This window comes from Psammomys obesus, unplaced genomic scaffold (genome assembly GCF_907164565.1).
Source record: "Psammomys obesus unplaced genomic scaffold, mPsaObe1.curated_primary_1811, whole genome shotgun sequence".
In the NCBI taxonomy this organism is placed as follows: domain Eukaryota; kingdom Metazoa; phylum Chordata; class Mammalia; order Rodentia; family Muridae; genus Psammomys; species Psammomys obesus.
This window is the reverse complement of record NW_026585742.1, coordinates 779396-802258: the sequence shown is the minus strand read 5'-3', so window position 1 is coordinate 802258 and position 22863 is coordinate 779396. Positions and strand designations below refer to the sequence as shown.

General features: G+C 42.8%; 1 protein-coding gene across 2 annotated transcripts in view; it reads left to right on the top strand.

Annotated features, from left to right (window-relative positions):
- The window catches only part of Cfap20dc (CFAP20 domain containing), a 237699-nt gene that overhangs the window by 198618 nt on the left and 16218 nt on the right, over positions 1-22863 (top strand). The window lies entirely within an intron of this gene.

Genomic DNA, 22863 nt, shown 5'->3' with positions numbered 1-22863 from the left:
CACCCCACTCATGAGTAACAAAATGGCTTCAGTTATTGTTTGGCCTTGGCACATAGAACAAGTGGTTTTTGGAAATGGCAAAATGCTCTGGTTAAAGCAAAGTGTCTGGCAGTAAGTGCCAGAGAGTATCCTTGTGAAATGATTTAACCTCTCCAGGCCTTACTTAAGTTATCCAGAAGTAGGCCCTTACTTCATAATTCAGGTTTGCTACAAGGGTTCAGTGAGGTAAAACACAGGGCCTCTTGGAAATATTTTCGTAAGTGGTATTAATTTCATTAATAATATGAAAATTTTCATAACTTAAAACAGTGATGGTAGCATATCACTAGTAAACTGAGTAGAGAAATAAAAATCAGAATGTGAGAGAGGCCCAAGCATCTCAGGGAGGGTGAGGAGGTGATTTATTCCAGTGTCTGCTCATCTGCCCACCGGGAAACTGGCTCAGCACTCCATGCGGTGTTCCCTTCGTTATCAGACAAGCCCAGCTCTGGAAACCTCGATGCCAAGCCGGCATGAGCTTTCTTCCAGTGCCCATCCCCACACCAGAACAGCACGTTGAACCTTTGCCCTCTCCTATGTAACTCTTTAGTAGCACATCTGAGTCGTTCTGTTCACTCCTCCAGTCTCTCACACATTCTGCGCCTTTCGTGCCTGGTCGTAATCTGCTGCTTTGGCCCGCTGTTGGGTTTTCCCATCTGGCATCCTCTCAGCCGAGTAAACTAATGTAGACGTAATCCAAGCCACGTGGACTGCAGCCACTCTTCTCCAGGACCCTGTGCCTCCTGGTGTAGGGTGCATCCGGTTCACAGTTTCCATTCCCGTGGCTCACTGGTGGCTTACGTTTAGAGTTTAGCTAGACCTCTTGCCATCTTTCCCTTGGACGGTTGCTGTAGACTAGAAGGGAGTCTCCATGCATCGAATGTGCTTCTCACCACTGCTCTCCCCGTGGAGCAGTAAGAATGACCTTTGTAAGCACAGATCGAGTCTCCTCCTCCTTATTAAAACCTTTCACCAACAGGATACAGCCTGCAAGACTGAGTGACCTGGCCCATGCCTGCTTTTGCAAATTTGTTTTATACAGTTTTCTTTATAGGGGTTTGTGTGCAAGCCACCCTGGCCCCTCCCCCTCCGCTGAGACCTGCCTGCGTTGTGCCTTGTCCCTACAGTGCCTTCCCTCTTGGTTAGATCCACCGGGCCCAGTTCACAGCCTCTCAGCCGCTGTGCTCTTCACAAGCTGCATGCAGCGTGAACTTCTGAGCAGTTCTACGTTGTGTCATTTGCTGATTGATGCTGGTTCGCCCGCCACATCACGTGCTTTACAAGGGCAACACTGAAGAAGAGATTCAGTGGTGGGAGGAGAGTTCAGTTTCACAAGTCTCCTAATGTTATAGGAAAGCATTCATGAATTCTCTTACATTACAATTGGGAACTAATTAAAGGACACACCACAAAATGGGAGATATTTACAGTGCAAGGGCTGGTGCACACAGTATATGAACAAAACACAAATCAGGAAAAAAAAATAGAGACAAACCAAAAGAAAAGAAAAAATGGCCAAGACAGATGAGGGGGGCGTAAGGACCCTGCTTGGGAAGCTGTGTGTGCCCTGCCAAGGGGTATGACTGCCCTGCCAAGGGAGGTGTGAATATACCGAGTAAGTGCCCTGGGAGATAAAAAGGCCCTGCTGAGGAGCGCAAGTGCACTGCTGGGTGGGAGTGAGTACTCCGTGGAGCTGCCACCGTGGACGTCGGTGCCCTGCCAAGTAGGCTGAGCCCCTGCCGGAGGGGCTGCATACCCCACCGAGGGGCGTGGCCATACCGCCCAGGGCTGTGAACACACTGACGTACAGAAACTCGGCCAGTGGAGGTGTAAACTGCTGGGCGCCGTGACTGCGCTGTCTGGGGGTGTACAGGCGCACTGCCAAGGGGGTATGAGTTAATACACCTGATTCGGAAAACCGTTTCACATGAGCTAAACATACCATGGCCTTTCATCCAGCAGTAACACGCCTCCATACGTGGCCAATAAAAGGAACACAGGTGTGTATCCGAAGTCACATATAAAGGTTGAGGGCCCACTCCTACAGCTGCTCTTGAGATTGTTTTTAAGTAAAAGCGGTTGAGCTACAGAACGAAATCTTGTCTTTTTCCTTAACTAAGGGAGAGCCTCCTGAAACCCAGCTGCCATTAGTCACCAGCCTCCAAGGGAATTTCTTGCTAATTTGGCTTTGCAGATAGTCACCTCCATTAGTGTCAAAAGTCCAATAGGCCTTCCAAACTTTCCCGTGGAACCCCAGCGGCTCCTCCTCCTTGTTAAGTTGCTCTGCAAGCCTTTATCTCCGGTTATTCAGTGTGTCACTCATTACTGAGGAACATCACGAACGTTCCCTGTCAGGAAGCTGCCTTCTCCTGCATGTTGTCTGCTGTCAGTGGACCTGCAGACCCCAGCCAGCAGGACTCAAATATACACCTCTCAGCCACATGCTGTACAGACCTGCTTCTGTATGGTAGAAGAGGTAAATAAGTCGTTCCTCATTCACAGACAGAAGGCTAATCACACCCAAAGGTGTGGATGGATTTGCCAAATCTGATACTTAGAAAAGACTCTGGGCAGCTAAGGAGTTCTTCGAGGGTGACTCCGTTCACATGCGGTTCAAACTGGCATTTTGAACTGTAGTGTCGCCATCTGGTGGCCACTGAGGAAAAGAGCATAATGACTAGAAGGAGCCCCAGGTGTGGGCTGCTGCTTGCATTTGGGCCTTTTCCTGAATTGTGCGTTTATTATTTGTGCACCTTTCTGTGCAAAGTTCACTAATGAGCATCTCGAGTGCATTTCTGGGTCTGATGCAGCCCAAGTGCTCTTTCTGATACTGGGTATCTGTCGTTCTGTTTCACAGTTCTGTGTTAAGCTTTCTGCAGAGTGAGAACCACATTAAGGCTGAGTAGCTGCTGTGGTAACACTGAATAATTGCATTGACTCTGCTAGCCTGGCCACTAGAAAGAGTTATTACCCACTCCCGGAAGCCTGATTGACTCTCAGGAATGGTGCATGCCCACGCCACAAGATTATTTCTTCCCAAATGTTTTTTTAAAATGGCATTTGCCATCATGTCTGCTTAAAAGTCCATCTGTCACCCACATCGGCACCCTATCACAATATTTTTCATTAACTGAAATGTTACAATTAACACACTCTGCAATGGCTGAAAAAAATTAATCTTGTCAGTGTAATATCCTGTCAGCTTTCCCGGCTCTTTATTCTCTTATGAAGCCGGTCAACACGGTGGGGGGAAGGAGGGCGAGGAGGCAGGTTGTGATTCACCTCTTAGAGCCTTTCTTTTCAGCATACCCTTGTTGTGAGTACTAAAAATAAAGGTAAAACCAAACTTTCAAAAGAAAGATGGAAATTTCTGATAAAAACACAGTTAGTGATGAAAATGACACCTGTCATCATCCTTTACAAAGAGCTCACAGGCTGAACTACAGCACTGAATCAAACCCCACCCACCCTCTAAGCTCTTCTAAATGAATTTTTATTTTGTATTCTAATTTTAGGGCAGTTAGTTCTCTAGTTCCGGTTAGAAAAGGCTGCAGTCTTCTGTCAATGAACTCTGCGATGCTCCTGCCTCAGAGGCTTCCCTGGCACCACACAGAGCTGCTCCACTCTGGAATTTCAAGTAACTACCCCTAATACGCGTACTTCCACACTGTGGTAGATTTTACTGTGTGACACGGTGTGGGGAGAGTTGATTTTGTGTGCGCTCCCTCACTGGAGCAGTCTGTGCTCACTCTTCATTCCTGCCTTTTTTTTTTTTTTTAAACATGGAAGTATCCAGGTCCGTGGAGCTCATGGCGTGACACAGCATGAGAGAGTTTTCGCTCTGCCCTTACTTGACTTTGAATATTTAGGGAAAATCCTCAGTTTGCAGATTTAGCTGGTGGCACTACAATGTCACTGTTCTCTGTTTAACATTCAGCTTTGTTAATCAAGAAAACCATAGATTGGCTCTTTGCATGTTGATTGAATTGATTACAGCTGTGGGCCTTGATAGCATGTTTTTTTTTTTTTTTTTCCTAAGTGTCTCTAATTAATCAGACAATGCTTGATTGGGCTCTTCTGTTTTGAGGAGATAAACTGACTTCCTTGAGAATTTTTACCCCAAATCATTCTCCACTTCAAGGTAAAAAAGTGAATCACCACCTTGGTGACTTTTTTGTTTCCTTTTATCCTTCAGCAACTAAAAAAATAAAAAGAGGAAAAAGAAGAAAAAGGAGAGGGAAGGGGGAGGTGGAGGGAGAGAGAAGGAAATTCTGTTGAAAAACACGTTAAAATCTAATATTAGGGGTCACATACTCATTTGAACACAGTTTGGGGAAAAAGAAGTTCTGGGTTCCCTAGAAACTGTTAGGGTGCCCTGCCCTCTACAGGAAAGTGTCTCTTAGCACTCCCTGCTCTAGCCATTCTTTGCCAGTTTATGTCCTCTGCACTATCAGGTGTAGCCTCACACATCTTTTCTTTAGATTGCAGTTTCATGGGTGGGCTTTGATGTGACCACCCACTCTTTAGTCGTATGTCTGGTTGAAACACCTGTCATTCCTGCAGATACAAACTTGAGCATTTCAAGAGCTTTACCAACATTGGAGAAGACTTGGGGTGCTGCACTTTTATCTTTGGAGTCCATCCATCAAGTGAGGAAGGCCACTAGGACCTTGGCTTTGATGGTGGGAGGTGATGGTGAGAAAGGAAGCTGTTCCTTCCCCATCAAGAGAGGGTTTTATGAAGCCCTGTCCAATAAGCACTGGTCACCTTAATCACGGTCATTAGGTGTTTTTAGATACATCAGATCTGGTATACATTAGATACCAGATCTCATCATGGTAGAAGGTCCTAAGGAAAGACATTCTAATGTTAAGATAGAAGGTGCCTAGGGCTGTGGATAGATATGAATAGTGGAGTACTTTCCTACCAAGAGAGAAGTCCTGGTTCTATCCCCAGCACCAAAACAACAATAATACTACCCGAAGTGCAACCAAAGTAGAAAGGCAGAGAATAAAAAAGATGTCTTTTTTAATTTATTTTTTTATAAATTACAGTTTATTCACTTTGTATCCCAGCTGTAGCCCCCTCCCTCATCCCCTCTCAATCCTACCCTCCCTCATCTCCTCCCATGCCCCTCCTCAAGTCCACTGGTAGGAGAGATCCTGCTCCCCTTCCTTCTGACCCACAAGGAGAGAAACAGAATCAAAAAACCTGGGCACAGGGGTCTTTTCTGAGACTGATACTCCAGCCAAGGACTGTGCCTGGAGATACCCTAAAACCCCTGCCCAGATGTAGCCCATCGCAGCTCAGTTTCCAAGTGGGTTCCCTAGTAATGAGGCTGTCTCTTTGATCACCTCCCCCTGAGGGGGGAGCAGCCTTACCAGGCCACAGAGGAAGACAATGCAGCCAGTCCTCATAGATAAATATGTCTTAACCTGTACTCCTACCCCCTCATTTCTGCTGCCAGGTATAATGGTGGGTAAAGGTTTCTTAGGCACCTAACATCTAGAAACTTCCTATGCATATACTAGGAAGCACAGCTTACATGTGTTTTGCATGTGGAAAGGGGACAGGCCTAGCCTCTGCATTACTTCCTCTGTGAATTCTTAGTAAGTGGGTCCTGAGCATATTTCTGAATTTGTACATATTGATTGGCTTATTTTTTACAAGCTCCTGGAAATCACCTCCTTGTTTGACTGTATCTGGACATCTAGGTGGTTTCCACACATTTGTTATTGCCAAGGGCACTAGAACCAACATGCTCATACATTTCTCTTTCTGAAGGCCACAGTGAGTTTCTAACAAGAGAGTCACTCAGGCAAAAGGTAGCTTGCTAAGCATTGCCAAATTGCTTACCAGTTCACTGATTCACTCCAACCCGCAGTCTAAGGACTTTTCCATCTTGTTTGTTTGGTGTTTGTGACAGGGTTTCCTATAAAATTAAAAAAAAAAAAAACAAACATGCAGGCAGTCTTTGAACACATTACATGAGTGAGAACTATCCTGAACTCCTTCCCCCTTCTGCCCTCACTTTGCCAGTACTCGCATTATAGGCACATGCCAGCATGCTCAGCTAACACCTGTTTGTAGTCTCTTAAGACCTTAGAACTTTTGCCTAGCTGTCAGTGGAATATCATTAGTTTAACTTGCATGTCTCTGTATACAGTATCAAACATTTCTCCATGCACTGAAGAACGTAACGTGTCTTTTTTTCTCTGACTACCAATTCACAAGTTTGTGGGATTATATCTTAATTTGCTCAGCATCTCTGTGGATCCAACACATTTGCTGGTCACATGAACACTCAGAAGTACATAAAAATAATGTAAAAAAGAGTCTAAACTTCTTAAGGCTAATTGCCATGGCCAGGGATGTTGAAGATTCCTGAACAACATTTTAACATGATGCCGTCTCAGGAGATTTTTATACAGTGTTCGGGACAGAAAAGATTCTGTTATGCACTCCAGTTCTCTACCTAGGGCTTGTGAATCTTAATGACCAAAGATAGATTAATAGGAGAAAAGCACACACATTCCCTTTGACGTTGATACTTAAGTTTTGCGTGTAGATGGAGGCTTACGTAGAGGAAAATGGAGATCCAAAGGAAACTAGATACTGAAGTTTACACACCCCTTACAGGGAGATAGATTACATATAGAAACACACATGAAAAGAAATGGAAAAGGGGTCTTAGTTGAAAGCAGCACGAGGAGAAGGAAGTATATCAGACAAACTACAGGAAGATGAGTTTTTTCATAAGGTTTGTACAGATTGATCTTATTGTCAGATCCCCATCTTTGATGATAGGAATGTTCTCTTCTCCATAAATTTAAAAAAAAAAGCCTCTTTTTACAGGCAAATGATGGGAACTAGAAAATATCATCTTGAGTGAGGTAACCCAGAAGCAGAAAGACACACATGGTATATACTCTCTTATAAGTGGATATTAGACATACAATATAGGATAATATACTAAAATCTGTACACCTAAAGAAGCTAAGCAACAAGGAAGACCCTGGGGAAGATGTTCAATCCTCATTCAGAAGGGCAAACGTGATAGACATCAGAAGCAGGTGAAGAAGACAGGGAACAGCACAGGAGCCTACCACAGAGGGCCTCAGAAGCAGGTGAAGAAGACAGGGAACAGCACAGGAGCCTACCACAGAGGGCCTCTGAAAGACTCTACTGATTGAGGTATTGAAGCAGAGGCTGAGACTCATAGCCAAACTTTGGGCAGAATGCATGGAATTTTAAGAAAGAAGGGGAAGAAAAGGGGGAGAAAGAAAGACCTGGAGGAGACAAGAGCTCCAAAAGGAGACCAACAGAGCCAAAAAAAACTGGGCCCGGGGGGGGGGGGGGGGGGGGTTTCCTGCAGAGACTGATACCCTAACCAAGGACCATGCATGAAGAAGACCTAAAACCCCTGCTCAGATGTGGACCATAGACTCAGTTTCCAAGTGGGTTCCCTAGTAAGGGGAGCAGGAACTGTCTCTGGCATGAACTCAGTGGCTGGCTCTCTGATCACCTCCCCCTGAGAGGTACAGCCTTGCCAGGCCACAGAGGAAGACAATGCAGCCAGTTCTGATGAGAGCTGATAGGCTAGGGTCAGATAGAAGGAGAGGAGGACCTTCCCTATCAGTAGACTAGGAGAGGGGCATGGGAAGAGATGAGGGAGGGAGGGTGGAATTGAGAGGAGATGAACAAGGGGGCCACTTCCAGGATACAAAGTAAATAAATTGTAATAAATAATAATAATAGTAATAATGCAAAAAAGCCTCTTTAATGGAGGAAATATATGTCCTACTTTTAGGAAGACCTAAAGAATCAGGCAGCTCCAACCTAAAGGAATCAGGATGGTAGAGTAGCATCTGCTAACAGGCTTGACATACTCTGATCCCATGGGACTACAACTATTTTGGCACCATAAGAAATTATTAATATTGGCAAGGGGATGTTCTGTGTTTTCCCCATCTATTTCCATACATGTAAATATTTAAATAATACCCTTATTTATTTCTAGTTATAGAGCAGCAAAGCCCCCTCTCTTGTCTCCTACCAATCTGTTTTCAGCACATTTTCAACTGGGTTCTTGCTAAAATGCAAATCCACACTTCATCCAGACTAACATCTTTTTTTTGATTTCTTGAGGCCTTCATAACCTAGTTTGCCACCCATGCATTTTATTTTTTTCAGCAACTGAATGTAATACAAACATATATGTATGAAATACGTACATACATACTCCCAGTTTTCATCATTTCACAGGGCTACAAGCGCTTCAAGCTCCCTTGCTTGCATCCCGTTCCCTTGCATACTGTTTCTTCTAGAGTATTTTCACACCTATTTCCTACCTGGTTTCCTCATTCTCATCCTTAAGGAAAAACTTTCTCATGACTGCTGCTATAAAGTCATCCATAGACTTCCCATCCAGCTGTTTCCTGGGTGAGCTCCTCTTACGTGACTCTTAACTACTCCCGTGAGAGAATTCCTTAAGAGCTGGAGCCATGTCTTATTTCTATTACTCAGGAGATCAATAAGCTTCTAAGTGTTAATTATAAAATAGCTTTGCTGAAAACTGTAGAGAGTAAAAGGATAGGGTCAGACCTTTTTCATGGTGCCTCAAGTTGAAAGGACATTACTGCTCGTGTGTCTTGGTTGTATTTGATGTCTAAGTGATTCTAGAGCTTAATTATCTGTCATGTCTAATGGGTGTGTGTGTGTGTGTGTGTGTGTGTGTGTGTGTGTGTGTATAAAACACTCCTATGCTGCTAATATATTCTTTACCCTACAGATAATACTGTCAAGCTAGAATGATATGCTAAGAACATATAAAGTATATTTGAATGAGTATAAATAATTTAGTACTTTTGTGATTTCTTAAAGCAATGAGAACTTGGTGGAACCTGGTACTCTGTTTTACAGGTTTTCTAACAAAAGACATGGAGGGGGGAACCTATCAGGGGGAACCTAGAAGAAAAGAGAACAACTTCTTGTTTGCATGAACACTTGTTATATGTCTCCAGACTACACTCGGTTCAAAAGTTTAATGAAGTTGCAGAACACAAAATCAACATATGAAAATCAGTAGCACTGATGAAAAGGAAATTATAAAGACTATTGGTTGTAGCTATATACGAAAACAAATATTTAAGAAGAAATTTAAGGAAAAAAGTAAAAAGCTCTCTGAACTGAAAATTATAAACTACTGATGAAAGAAACTGTAGGATACATTAAAACAGTAAGAGAATGTTGCCATTCTTGTGGGTTAAAAGAAGAAATATTGTCGAAATGTTCATAGTACCCAAAGTAGTCTACTGATTCAGTAAGATTGCCATGAAAATGTCAATGTCTTTTTCATAGAAATATAAAAGCATCCTAACATCGACCCACCAAAAACACCTTTACTAACCAAAGTGCTTCTAAGGGGAGAAAAACAAACAAACATCAACAATACAAATGACGTGGAGATGTTACAATACCTGACTTCAAGACATGTTATAAAACTACAGTAACTAAATCAGCATGGCATAAAAGCAGATGGATAGAGCAATGGTACAGAATGACCAGAAATTAATCCATGTTCATATGGCCAACTAATTATTTTATTCTTTATTGTTCTTTTTTTAAACTTTTTATTGGTTCTTTGTGAATTTCACATCATGCACCACAATCCCACACATCTCTTCCTCCCCTCATACTTGCATTTCATCCTTGCAACCTCACACACACACACACACACACACACACACACACACAGACACACACACACAGAGGGAAAAAAATCTCCTTGTGGAAGCTGTAGTGTGTCACGGTGCATCTTACATTTCTTTTGTCTACACTTCTTTGCTTGCATATGTTCATTGCAATGAGTCATTGGTCTGTTATGAGGCTTCTGCTACACTGTCAATACTGAAACTGAGACTCCTGTCCAATATCTTCTTGCCCTATGTTATGGAGATCCTGTTGTTTTGGGTCTGTAAGACTCGAGCCTTCATGTGCTCTGTCATCTATGGGGTAGATGTTTGGGAGGGTCAATTCAAAGTCCTGGATCTGGGCATGAGCAATATCTGACTACTTAGCCTGCCAGCTCTTCTGAACCCACACCACTGGGGCTAGCTCTCCTGCCTGCCCCAGCTGGTCTATTGAGTGCCACTGCCAGCAAGGGGCAAAGTCAGCTCTCCAGCTCTTATGCACTAGGGGCCAGCTCATCTGTGCCCATGCCATCAAGGCCAGCTCTTCTGTGCTGCCCAGGTAAGGTTCAGGGTCTGCTATCCTGAGTGTTGCAGTCAGTGAGAGACAGGGCCAGTTCTCTCACTCTCATGACCCTGGGGCCAGCTCTTCTGCCTGCCAGAGGTGGTGAGAAATAAGAGAGGGGAGGAGGGCATCTCTCCCTTGTCAATAACACCACATAGCAGACAACAGGCAGGGCCAGCTCTTCCATGCTCACACCTTTGGGGCTGGTTCACCCACAACCCCCACACCCAGGGCCAGCTCTGCTATGCTGCCCAGGCATGGTTCAGGGCCCACTGTCCCAAGTGCTGCTGTAGGTGAGGGGCAGGGGCAGCTCTCCCACTCTGATGACCTCGGGACCAGGTCTCCTGCCTGCTGTTGGTGCCAAGAGGAAAGAGAGGGCATCTCTCCCTCACCTCTGCACTGCACAGCAGAGTGACAGGGGCGGCTCTTCCGTGCTCACACCCATGGGGTCCCCTGCCACCAGGGTCAGTTCTGCTGTGCTCCCCAAGCGAGGTACAAGGCCTGTTCTCCAAAGTGCTATAGCTGGTGAGGAACATGGCCAGCTCTCCTGCTCTCATGACCCCAGTAGCCAACTAATTTTTGACCAAGGTTCCTAGAACACACTCCAGAAGAGACAACTATTTCAATAAGTATTACTACCAAAATTGTGTTTCCTTCTGCAGGACAATGAAATTAGATCCCTTTCTCTCCCCTAACAGCTAAACTGTAAACGGTAATAAAACTATGAGGACAAGGAGAAACACTTGTAGACACTGATAGAGGCACCAGTGTTTTAAATCAGAACCCAAGAATATGGGCAACAAAAGCAAATACAGGTTGCTATGATCAAACAGCCATGCCAGCAATGGAAATCATCTATGGAATTATCAGGCAACCAGAAGAATTCAGAAAAAAAAATGCCTGCTACTCATCTCCCAAAGGATTTAGGATTTATATATTCATAATATAAGAAATTCAGACAACTAAATAGGAAAAACAACCTGATGAAAACTGCCTACAGAAGTAGGCAGTGCTTCTCAAAGAAGACACACAAGAGCAAAAACAGTGCTCAGTGAAATAGGATAAAAAGCCTGGAAATAAACCACATGGCTACAGCCATCTGAATTTGAAAAAAGTGCACCAAAACCATGGGGAAAAAGATAGTCTCTTCAACAAATGCTGCTGGAAAAACAGATAGATACCCACATAAAGGGAGTGAGAGGAAGCCGCTGCCTACCAGCCTGCGTAAACATCGATTCTGTCATGAGCCCATCCCTCCCTGAGGACCTTCTGGTAGCTGCCAATTGTTGCTGGGGTAGGGGCTAACCATTTTCTTCAGTAATGTAGACACTGATAACTTGTCCATGCTCCAGTAAATAACGTCCCACTCATGTACATATAAGCAACCCTAATTAAACTCAGTGGGTCACAAAGCAACAGAAAGACATGAAAGTCGGGGGGGGGGGGCTTGTTAAGGAGAAGAAATAGTTCAGTGGAAGGGGCAGGGAGAAAATGTTATGTGAAGTGAAAATGGCCAGAATACATGATCTACATATATGGATCAACAATGAATGAATGCAAAAGTATCGTTGTCTACTTAAGTTTAAAAAAAAAAAAAAAAAAGATTACAAAATGGATCAAGGACCTTAATGTAAGACCTAGAACTGGAAACTAATAGTGCAAAACACTTCAGGCATAAGCAAGAACTTCCTGGAAAGGGCACCAGGAGGCCAAGGAATGAAAGCATGAGTACACAGTGAGACCGTATCAAAGTAAACAAGCTCCTGTGTAGTGAAGAGAGTAAAGAGACAGCCTACCGAAGGGAGAGATGCTAGGCTTTATATAGAAACTGCACACAGAACTCCAACCTTAAAAACACCTAAAATTCCTCCAAGAATTAAGAATAAATTTCATTTACAATTAAGAATAAATGGATAAATAAAATAAATACTTTTCAGAAATAGCACAAATGGTCAATAAATATTTATATAAAATATGTAAAATCCTTAGTCATCAGGAAAATGCAAGTCAAAACTATACTGGGATTCTTCCAAGCTGTCACAGTCAGAATGGCTGTTATTAAGAATACACACACATAACAGATGCATACACGCAGTCTGGCTGGCTGTGATGTAGAAGCTGGGATAGAAGAGCAGGAACTCCAGCACATTGTAGAATGAAATGTAAATTAATAAGGCCATTATGAAAATCAGCATAGAGGCTCTTCAGAAAACTGAAATTGGAACTATTAGAGCATCCTGTTGTGGCACTCCTAAGTAATTTAAAATCCTGAAGAAATTTAAGTCAGCATTCAACAGGCATTCCTGCACACCCATGTTTCCTGTGGCAGTAGTCGCAATCGCTGCTTTATGGAAATACCCTAAATGGCCACCATAAATGAATGCATAGATGAAGTGTGATACAGTTAAGCAGTGGAATTTTATCCAGCCACACAGAACAATGAGATTATGAACGATGAAGGAAAATGGGTGGAATGTAAAGATCATCTTAAGTAAATAAGCCAGACTAACAAGAACAAATATCCCATATTTCTTCACTTATGCAGAATCTAGAATATGTGTATAGGTACACATGCAAAAATATGCATGTATGTGTGTGTGTGACATGAGAAAGCACAGCAACACTATTTGAAAAGAGGAAAGGAGGTGGCAGAGAGTGGAGGGGAGACAGATGGTAAAACTGGTAAGTCACATGATGTCCAGGTACAGAAATGTCACAGTGAAACCATCATATTGTACAATGACTGCATGCTAATTTAAAAAATTCTCAGTATCACTAATCATCAGAGAACTGCAAAGCAGAGCCACAAAAAGATATTCTCTCCTTGTTAGAATGGCTAACATCCACAAGATAAACAAAAGAATGCTGACAATGATGCGTATACCCCGCTGTCGTTGGGAATGTAAATTAGTACAGACATTCTGAGAAGCAGCATGGAGATTCCTTAAAAACTAAAAAGGGAAGGAACATGATTCTACAGTTTCTTTATTTAAAATTTTGAGAATATCATGTATGAGTACTGTCTCTATCATTTCTATCCTTCTCTCTGCTAGGGTCCCCGTCACTCCATCTCAAATTATCCCCTCTTTAATTATTTTTTGTTGTTGTTACTCTAAGATCCGTTTACTATTGCTGGTATGTGTGTGTTTAGAGCTGACCACATGGAAAATGCCCCTGTAGGAAAGCGAGTCTCCTTCTCTCAGCAACCTGTGATTACTTGTATCACTTCTACCAATAGAGCCTTGTGAGATGCAGATCCCGTTTAGGCAAACATACTGTTGAAATTTCACGGATGCAGCATCCCTGTCATCCAGGAGCTGTCCTGGTCCTCTGGCTCTTGCATCCCTTCTGTCCTCTCGCTATGTTCCCAGAACCATAGGTATAGGCGTTGCATTGTGGATGTGCCAACTGGGAATAGGCATCCCACAGTCACTTCTCTGAATTTCGACCAGTTGTGGATCTGATGGAGAGTGAGAGCTGCGCTCTGAGTGTATGCTAAGTACTTAGAATACAGTGAGAAGTTGTACTGATTTAGGAAAATGTCCTAAGTTCTCCCAGGCCTGTGACCTCTCCAGCCACCAGTGGTCGGCTAGGTTTACAACTGTGACTTCCCTCCTGTTGAGCAACCTTGAATCCAATTAGACAGTTGATGATTACCCTCCAGATAAGATGGCCACTGTTACACCACTGGGGCTTTCTTTCTGGTTCTGGTCATTGATGTTTCATAGTCTTATAGAGAAGTAGGACTGCTGACTGCTCTTCTCCTGTGGCTTGCACAGATGCATGCTTGCAACGCCAGTGCTGGGGATGCAGAGACAAGCAGATCCTAGGGGCTGGCTCAGTGGCTAGCCAGCCTACCTACTTGGCAAGCCCCCGGCCAGTGAAAGATGTGTCAAAAAGAGAGATAGCTGGCTCCTAATGAGTGACACTGGTACTGTCCTCTGACTTAAATAAATGCATGCATTCAAGCGCACATGCATGCACACATGTGAAGGGTGGGGAGAATGAAATGCCGTGGCAATGTGGATGAAATTTAGATCATCATGTTGAATGTAATAAGACAGACAGAAAAATAAATACATATGCTCTCATTCATTTGTGGGAAGAATTTAGTCAGTTTTTTTTTTTAAGAAAGAAGAATGAAATTTTGGACACAGGGCAAAAAAGACAGGAAAAGAGGGGCAGAAGGAGAAAGAAGGAGTTTAGAAGGAGACGCCACTGCATGAACTAAATGAGTTACATTTTGCTCTTCTTTAGCACAGTAGAGTTACTATAGCTGTAAGTAATCTATTATACATTTCAAAATGGCTAAATACAAAAGCTCCAGCATGTAAGAAGAGAATTATTATTACCCTGAGTATTACTATGATTACCCTTGATTATTAAGCATTATACATGTACATTGCCTCACCAATGTACCTCATAATGTGTATAAAGACTTTATCTCAACTTAACTGAGGCACACACCATATTCTGGGCTTTTGATAGCCTTGTATTTAATAGATACTGAGGGTACTGTTCTGCAGCAGTCTGTTAGGTGCTGGTTAGAGCCAGTGAAAAGCTACCTCCATCACATAACACATCACCAGAGGAGAGCTACCTCCATCACATAACATATCACCAGAGCAGAACTACCTCCATCACATAAAATATAAACAGTGGAGAGCTACCTTTACCACATAACATATCATAACCAGTGGAGAGCTACCTCTGTCACAGAACATGTTATCACCAGTGGAGAGCTACCTCTGTCACAGAACATGGCATAACCAGTGGAGAACTACCTCCACCATAAGCAGCAATGCCTTATGGTGCTGAGAGCTCAGTTGCTTTGTGAGAAATAGAAAAAGAATCCAGCTGAATTTAAGAGAGAATGTCACAAATATCTTCTCAGAAAATGTAATGCCTGAGCCATCATCCAGAGGCTGGGAAGGAATTCATCAGCCCAAGGGAGGAGAACAGCTAATGCCCTGTCACAGAAAAGAACATGGTGGGAAGTGAGAAGAGAGAGCAGTGTGGCTAGAGGGAAGGCAAGTAGGAAGAGGACCTAGACCTGTTAAGGCAGAGTGTCAAAGGCCAGGGTAGGGACTGTGCTTTCTCCCAATACAGTGACTTCCCAGTGACATCGACTGCTGTTAAGTAGGAGGGGAATGTATCAAATCACCATTTCAGGTACGGTGTGGACTGCACAGAAGTGAGGCCCCTAGAGTGAATGCCTGTGGAGCTGAGGGACTGGCGCTGCAGAGAGCATGAAGCAAGACGGTTGCCTGGACTTCAGTGATGGAGCAGAGTCCATGACGAGGTGAACTCAAATGTGGCAGAAATCTTTGACAGAGGCTTGAGAAGTTTCCATTTCACGGTTCCTTCCTCTAAGATAGAAGCCAGTAAACACAGCTTACAGGTCACATTCTGCCCAGTCTCTTTACAAGGCCCAGTGGGAACCCAGCTCAGCTACCCTTCTGGTTGTTTTTCACAGCACAACAGACATGGAAAGAAAGGTGGATATGTGGCTCACTCATACACTTTCAAAGCTTCCCAGAACAACCTGAGCCATCATCTCCAGGAGACCTGTAGTACAGTTCTTTCTTTGGGATCCAGAAATACATGGTGGACACACAAGAGCAGCCTCTGACCTCCTGAACTGGAAATTTTCAGTCTATGTATATTTTACTAGAAAACCAGGCCAGTTTTTAGAAGAAACTGAAGTTCTCCTAAAGTAAGATATTTAACAGTCTTTTCCCCACTCTCTTCTATGACCAGAGAAGACTTTCAGAGTCCAGTTTTCTTTCAATGAATTAAAAATTAGTCCTTGGTAACAAATGGATGTCACTAAGTATTAGGCAGGTGTTGCTGCAGACTGCCAAGTTCTTGATGGAGCTTCAGTGAGAAGTATTTTATCAGATGGGTTCCTCTGCCCAGAGATTGATGGTAGCAGGCATCTGAGCACCCCCGTAATGTTGAATTTGATGTCTCTGAATAAGTACTCCCCTAAGTAGCCACCTAAATGCTTCACTGCAAGGGCCCCCTTTAAGGACACGCACAGATTAGCTGATCAGGAAAAGTCCCTTTCCTGTAGTCACTTTCTGTCCACTAGAATGCTTCCCCCATTGAACCATGACACTGTCAGGGCAGGAACCCAAAACAGTGTATCCTGCAGTTCCAGGGCCTGGAATTCAGCCGGTAACCATACTCAAAGAGATAAGCTACCTTGTGTTCATATGGTGTGTGTGTACGAGAATGCCATGGAGTCAGAGGACGTCATCGGGTGCTGATCCTGGCTTTCCACCTTGTTTGAGACGAGGTCTGCTGTTGTTGTCCACCACTCTGTGCACCATGCTTTGGAGCCTGTGAGTGTCTGGGAATTTTCTGTCTCCACCTCCCATCTCTCTATGGGAGCATTGGAATTACAGGTGCGTGCTCCCAGACCCAGGGATTCAGATTCAGATCCTTATGCTTGCACAGCAAAAATTTCACACAATTAGTTATTTCTCAACCAAAATCACAGTCTGTCTTAACTGATAATGTTGTCTTCAGTTCTACCAATATCTGATTCAGCTCTACTCAAATAATGTCCACTGTCTAGCACATGGGTTAGATTGAATAAATTTTTAAGTACTTTTTTACCAAAACTTTAAGGTCCCTTGCCTTATTAAATTCACAAGATAGTTTTCATTCCCCCTTTGCACTGTATTTTTGTGTGTAGTATTTAAAATGAGTCCACTATCTTGACTCGTAAATAAAATATCCTCAGCATTTACACGTGGGGCCAGAAGCTCTCTTGTGTTTCAAAAGGCAGATGTGTTGGGAAGTCTGACTGAATCCTCAGGAGCAACAGGAGGGAGAAGAAGCTTTGTGGGTGTGCTCAGAGAGCACGTGTGATGGAAAGGGATGCTTTCTGACCAACGAGCAGAGGCCTTTCAGTATAGGGTAAGAGTCGGTCAGAGCTGAGGAAACACCAGACTATTGACAACAGGACAGCTGTGAGAGTGGCTGACAAAGAACAAGAAAGGATTCCGGAACCTGTGTGTCTAGGGTGAGAAGCTCAAGTAAATGGCTGATAGGCACCTGTCCTGGTTACTTTCTGTTGCTGCCATAAAACACTGACCAAAGCTCACTTGGGAATAAGTGTTTTTTTTTAGCTCACACGTCTAGATCAATGGCCATCCTTGAGAGAAGTCAAGGCAGGAACTGAAGCAGAGACCATAGAGGATAGCTGCTAGCTGGCTTACTCCCTACAGCTTGCTCAACCTGCTTCCTTCTACATCCAAGACCACATGCCCAGGGGTGGGCAGCACCCACAATAGGCTGCACCCTCCCACACCAGTCATTAAAGCCCTACAAGCAGGAACCATCAAGAAAAGTTGCTTACTGGCTTGCTCTCCATGGCTTGCCACCATGGCTTGGTCAATACAGTTTCTTATTTCAACCCAGGACTGCCTGCCTAGTGATGGCACCGCCCACAGTGGTCTGAGCCCTCCCACATCAATCATTGATCAAGAACATGACCCATACACTAGTCCAATAGAGCTAATTACTCAGTTGAGGTTCCCTCTTCCCAGGTGACCCCAGATTGTGTCAAGTTGGCAAGGAGCTAAGCTGTATGACAGCTTATAAAAGAACTGGGCTGGAAGTCCCCATTTCTTGTGAGTGTTTTGCTTGCATAGGGGAAAGTGTGAACGTTTAAAGGAGTTGACCGTGAGTCAAGATAATGGATTAGCACTAAACACATACGAAGAGGTAAATGTGTAATGTACAATTGCTGGACCACTGGCCGCTATTGAACAAGTGACCAAAAGAAAAGGAATGCTCTTAAAAAAAATTATACTATTAAGAATATATAAAGTATTGGGTTTTTTTAAGACTTAGGTTATAACTCAGTGGTAGAGACTAGAGTAGAATGTACAGAGCACTAGATTGGGTTTGATCCCCGTATTAAAAGGGAGGAAAGGAGGAGAAGGAAAGACTTAGTAAAATAAAAAAAAAAAAATGGCATAAGCGGGACTAGCACGTCTCACAGTGTGCTGTGTGGTCCCAAGAGATACAGCAGTTCTGGGTTATAAAAGGCGTACATCCTCTGTTTTCCACTTGGGAGATACATGGCATTTTAAAGATTCTACAAGGCATTGCAAGAAAAAAGTCCTGGTTGGGAGATACATGGCATTTTAAAGATTCTACAAGGCATTGCAAGAAAAAAGTCCTGGTTGGCTTTCTTTAGCCCAGGTTTAGTTAACATGCAAACCTCTATTAAAATTATAGTTTGTAAATAGCTTGCCCAGGAAAAAGCCAAACAAAAGAGTTAATTTAATTGAACTTTTTTAATTTTTGTTTTTTGTATATTTTTCAATTTTTTTATAAATTACAGTTTATTCACTTTGTATCCCAGCTGTAACCCCCCCTCATCCCCTCCCAATTCCACCTTTCTCCCTCATCTCCTCCCTTAATTAAAATTTTAATTGCTTTATATATTAGTTATTATTCTATTGCTTTGATAAAACTTCATGATCAAGGCAACTTTTAGAAGGAAGGGTTTATTTGGGGCTTACAGTTCCAGAGGCATCAGAGTCCACCACCCTCACTGTGGTAATAGCAGGCAGGCATGGAGCCTGGAGCAGCAGCTAAGAACTGAACACCTGTATCTCAGACCACAAACAGAAAGAAGAAAAGGCAAATTCAGAATGGTGAGAGTCTTTAAATTCTCAAACCCACCCTCAGTGACATACTTTCTTCAGCAAGACCACACCTCCTAAACCTCTCCAGAAAGTGGCACTAACTGAGGACCAAGTATTTAAATGCCTATGCAGGGCATCTCATTCAAACTACCACACATGTACTCTAAATCAGTGTTAAAATAGTACGAATTGTCAGAAGAATCTTAGTCATTGAGAAAACTAATGTTATTTGTACTTTACACCAGAATAGCCCCCACACGGTGTGCCAGAATAAACTCCAAATGGATCAGAAATCTAAATTTAAAAATGAAGCCAGGCAAATGATGGAAAGAAAACACGGATAAACTTCTATGAAATATGGTTGTAGGGCAAAGTTTTCTAACTATGACTCTAAATATTCAATGGCCGATATATTTGACTACATAAAAAAAAAAAAAAAAACATTTACATAGTGGAAAAAAACCTAAACAAATGGCCAAACAAACATAGAGAATCTCTGATACAAGATGAAAAAGACATGAATGTATAGGTAAATTGATACACACACACACACACACATATACATAACACACATATATATACAACCACATGCATATCTATGTATACACGTGTGTATATTTCTTACATGGCCTTAAACATGAAAATGCAACCAAGTCCACTTATGCTAAAAATTGAGACAAATCAAATCAAAACTACCCTATGAGAGAGGTTTTCTTGGCTAAGGCTGGGAAGAATTTATAAACTGAACACAATGTCCTTGTAGCTTTTGCTCTGCAGAAACTGTCACTCTTGCACATTGCTGATGACAGAGCAGATAGGTGCTGAGGGAATTGTCAATATCTCACAATTGCCCCTTATGTCAGGCTCTAGCAATACCAAGTGTGCCTTTTGTTCCCAGAATCTCACTTGTAGGAATGTACCTCAGTGCTCATTACAGCTAGAAGTACTGGGAACATGCCCAGATGTCGGACAGGGCTGAAATAAATGGCAGTAAATCCACATGATGATGCGTTATGCAGCTGTAACAAAGCCTGAAGAAGAGCTCTGGAAACAGGGAATCTTTTTAAACTACTATGTATGTTTGTAGATATACATACATGCATGCAGTTACAGTAAGGAAAATAAAAGCCCTGAGTTTGAAGGAGAGTGGAAGGGTATGTGGGAGGATTTGAAGGGAAGAAAGGGAAGCAAAATATGTTGTAATAAATTACAATCTCAAAAATTTTTAAAAGAGGGGAAAGATATATGTGGGCTTTTACAAGTAAAACAGTACTCTTCATGGTGCAGGTGGGGATAATTCAAAGAGGGGGGTCCACAGGGATGGATGGGACAGTCTGACTTTATCTAAACATATTGTTCTGTGCCTTTTGATTTTTTGACTGTTAATGTTTTATTATTCAACAACAATTCTTTAAAATAATATAAGTCAGGGAAAATGGAGGAGGAAATCCTGAAAATATAGTATGGGCAGGAGCAGACAGTTCTGCTTAATGTAAATAATATAGCCACACTGAAGAGGGCCAGGGGAGGCTAATCCAAGAAAAGTTTGAGCATGATATTTTAACTAAAGGGGAAAAACCCTGAAAGTATAGAACTATAAAGAGCAGTGTGTAATAAACTGGCATGCTTGTGTTGTTTTGTTTCTGTTTTCACATGGTTTCTTTGTTTGTTTTACTTAGCATTTTAGAAACTCCTTTGCATGTGTTTATCATCCAGTACCCTGAGGAGTAGGTTGCTTGCTGTCTGAAAGGAGTTACTATTAAAAAAATAAAGAGGAGAATGAGCACATGGTACTGGATTAGTGTAAGAATCAGTACTAGTTTCTGGTTAGAGATGAATGGCATCAAAAGTTTCCAGTAAAGAGCCAGGTAATGAACACTTAACCCTGCGGTAGTAGACAAAAGTAGCCATAGATATTACTGGAATGCAGACATGTGGCAGTGATCCAATCATTTGTGGACACTGCATTTTGAAGGTCATATAATTCTCAGATGCTATGAAACATCATAGTCACTTAACCATTTAAAATATAGATGGCTAGATTAGTTTGCATACTATATAAATATAGACCGTGAGATACACTTGGTCCATGGACCATAGTTTATAACTTCTGGTTGACCAACCAATTGATTAAAAATAAATAAAATAAAATGGTTTCTATTGCCACACCTACAACGGGGAAGGAATAACATCAAGTCATTGGCTTTACATTCAAACCAGGACCACCATTTGCATTGCCTGAGTTTCTTCCCCAGGCTGTGTAGAGTTCCCAGTGAAAAACAGGAAGAGGGTCTTCAGATGACATCATTCTTTTCTCCTGCTCACCTGCCTTTTCAATATTCTTATTAAGAAATGAGGTCCCCGGGCTGGTAATTTGTATATGACCTCATGATTTTCTAAAGTACAGGAAATTTTAGTTCTGCTGTAATTAAATGGACTAAATAAAAGGTACTTATCAGAAAATGTCCCATTAGCTTGAATGTCTGTGACAAATCCTTTCTGATGTTCTTAATGTGTTATTATGAAATTCAATTACACAGCATGTTCACCTCGCTTATTTCAGTAACCATAATCTGGGGATAACTGTAAGCAGTGATTGAAAGTCTCTAAAATATTACAAGTGGGAACTGAGTAATTTTAGGTTAAAATGCTTGAATACTGAAAGGATGAGGGGCTTGCAGAAGGGAAGACCTCTGCTGTGTACGGTGAGTGCTGAGCTGTGTAATGCTCTGGTGAGCCTCAGCCATCTCTTACTGCTTCAACTACAGCAAGGCCGCCCTGGTTTACCACCGTAGGTCAGGCCACGCATGGGCTTCCTTGATCAGAGTGTTGTAAGCAAAACTTACTGAGGGATGACTCCGAACCCAGAGCCGTGCCAAACGGGGTTTACCTAATTCTGTAAGCAAAGCTCTGACCAATTGATAATAAATGTAATGAAGTGGTTTTAAAAATCTTAATGAAGAGCCTATGTTGCCCACACCCCTACAGCATAGAAGGAATAGCGTCAAGTCACTGGCCCAGTGTTCAAAGACATCCTTTGTACAGGTCCAGAACAACGGCATTAAGTGACCTGGCTAAGCTCTGTAGGGAGAATGGAGCTGGTGGCGACCTAAGAACTGGCATTCTTCAGTTCTGGTTAGAACTGCTTCCTATTGTAAAGAAAGTATGAAACACAGAATTTAGGAAGAAAATATTATCATAAGAACATGGTCCTGCCGGATAAGCTAGGGTCAGATGGAAGGAGAGGAGGACCTCCCCTATCAGTGGACTTGGAAAGGGGCTTGGGAGGAGATGAGGGAGGGAGAGTGGGATTGGGAGGGAATGAGAGAGGGGGCTACATCTGGGATACAAAGTGAATAAACTGTAATTAATATAAAAAAATAAAAATTTAATTAAAAAAAAGAACATGTCCTGTTCAGAAGAAAGGAGTAAACGATATGGTTGCTAATATCCATGCAACATATAGGACTCACATTGGAAAATCCTTTCCATTCCCTGGCCCCTCCTACCTAAGCAGCTGAGGAGCTTAGGTGCAGGTTTAGGGATGAGAAACATTGGGCTCATGCCTTCAAGATAGCACCAGCTGAACTGAACCCATGAGGTATCTAGTAGGGGGACAGGAGACTGAGACAGGAAGAAGCAGGACAGTAAAGGTGGCTCCACACTAGAGCTCAGGCTAATATCTGCTCGGCTCACGCGGAGAACACTGTCATCCAGAACACACTTTCTCAACCCAGATCAGAAAGGGCATCATCTCTGCTGATTTGCTGACGTAGCCTCCCTAATAGGAAAAACGTGTGTACAGGGCGCTGAATGTCTCAGTGGCTAAAGTTCCTTGCCGCCAAGCCTGAGGACTGGAGACCTGGGACCCGTGGAGGGAAGAAGAGAACTGACTCCCATA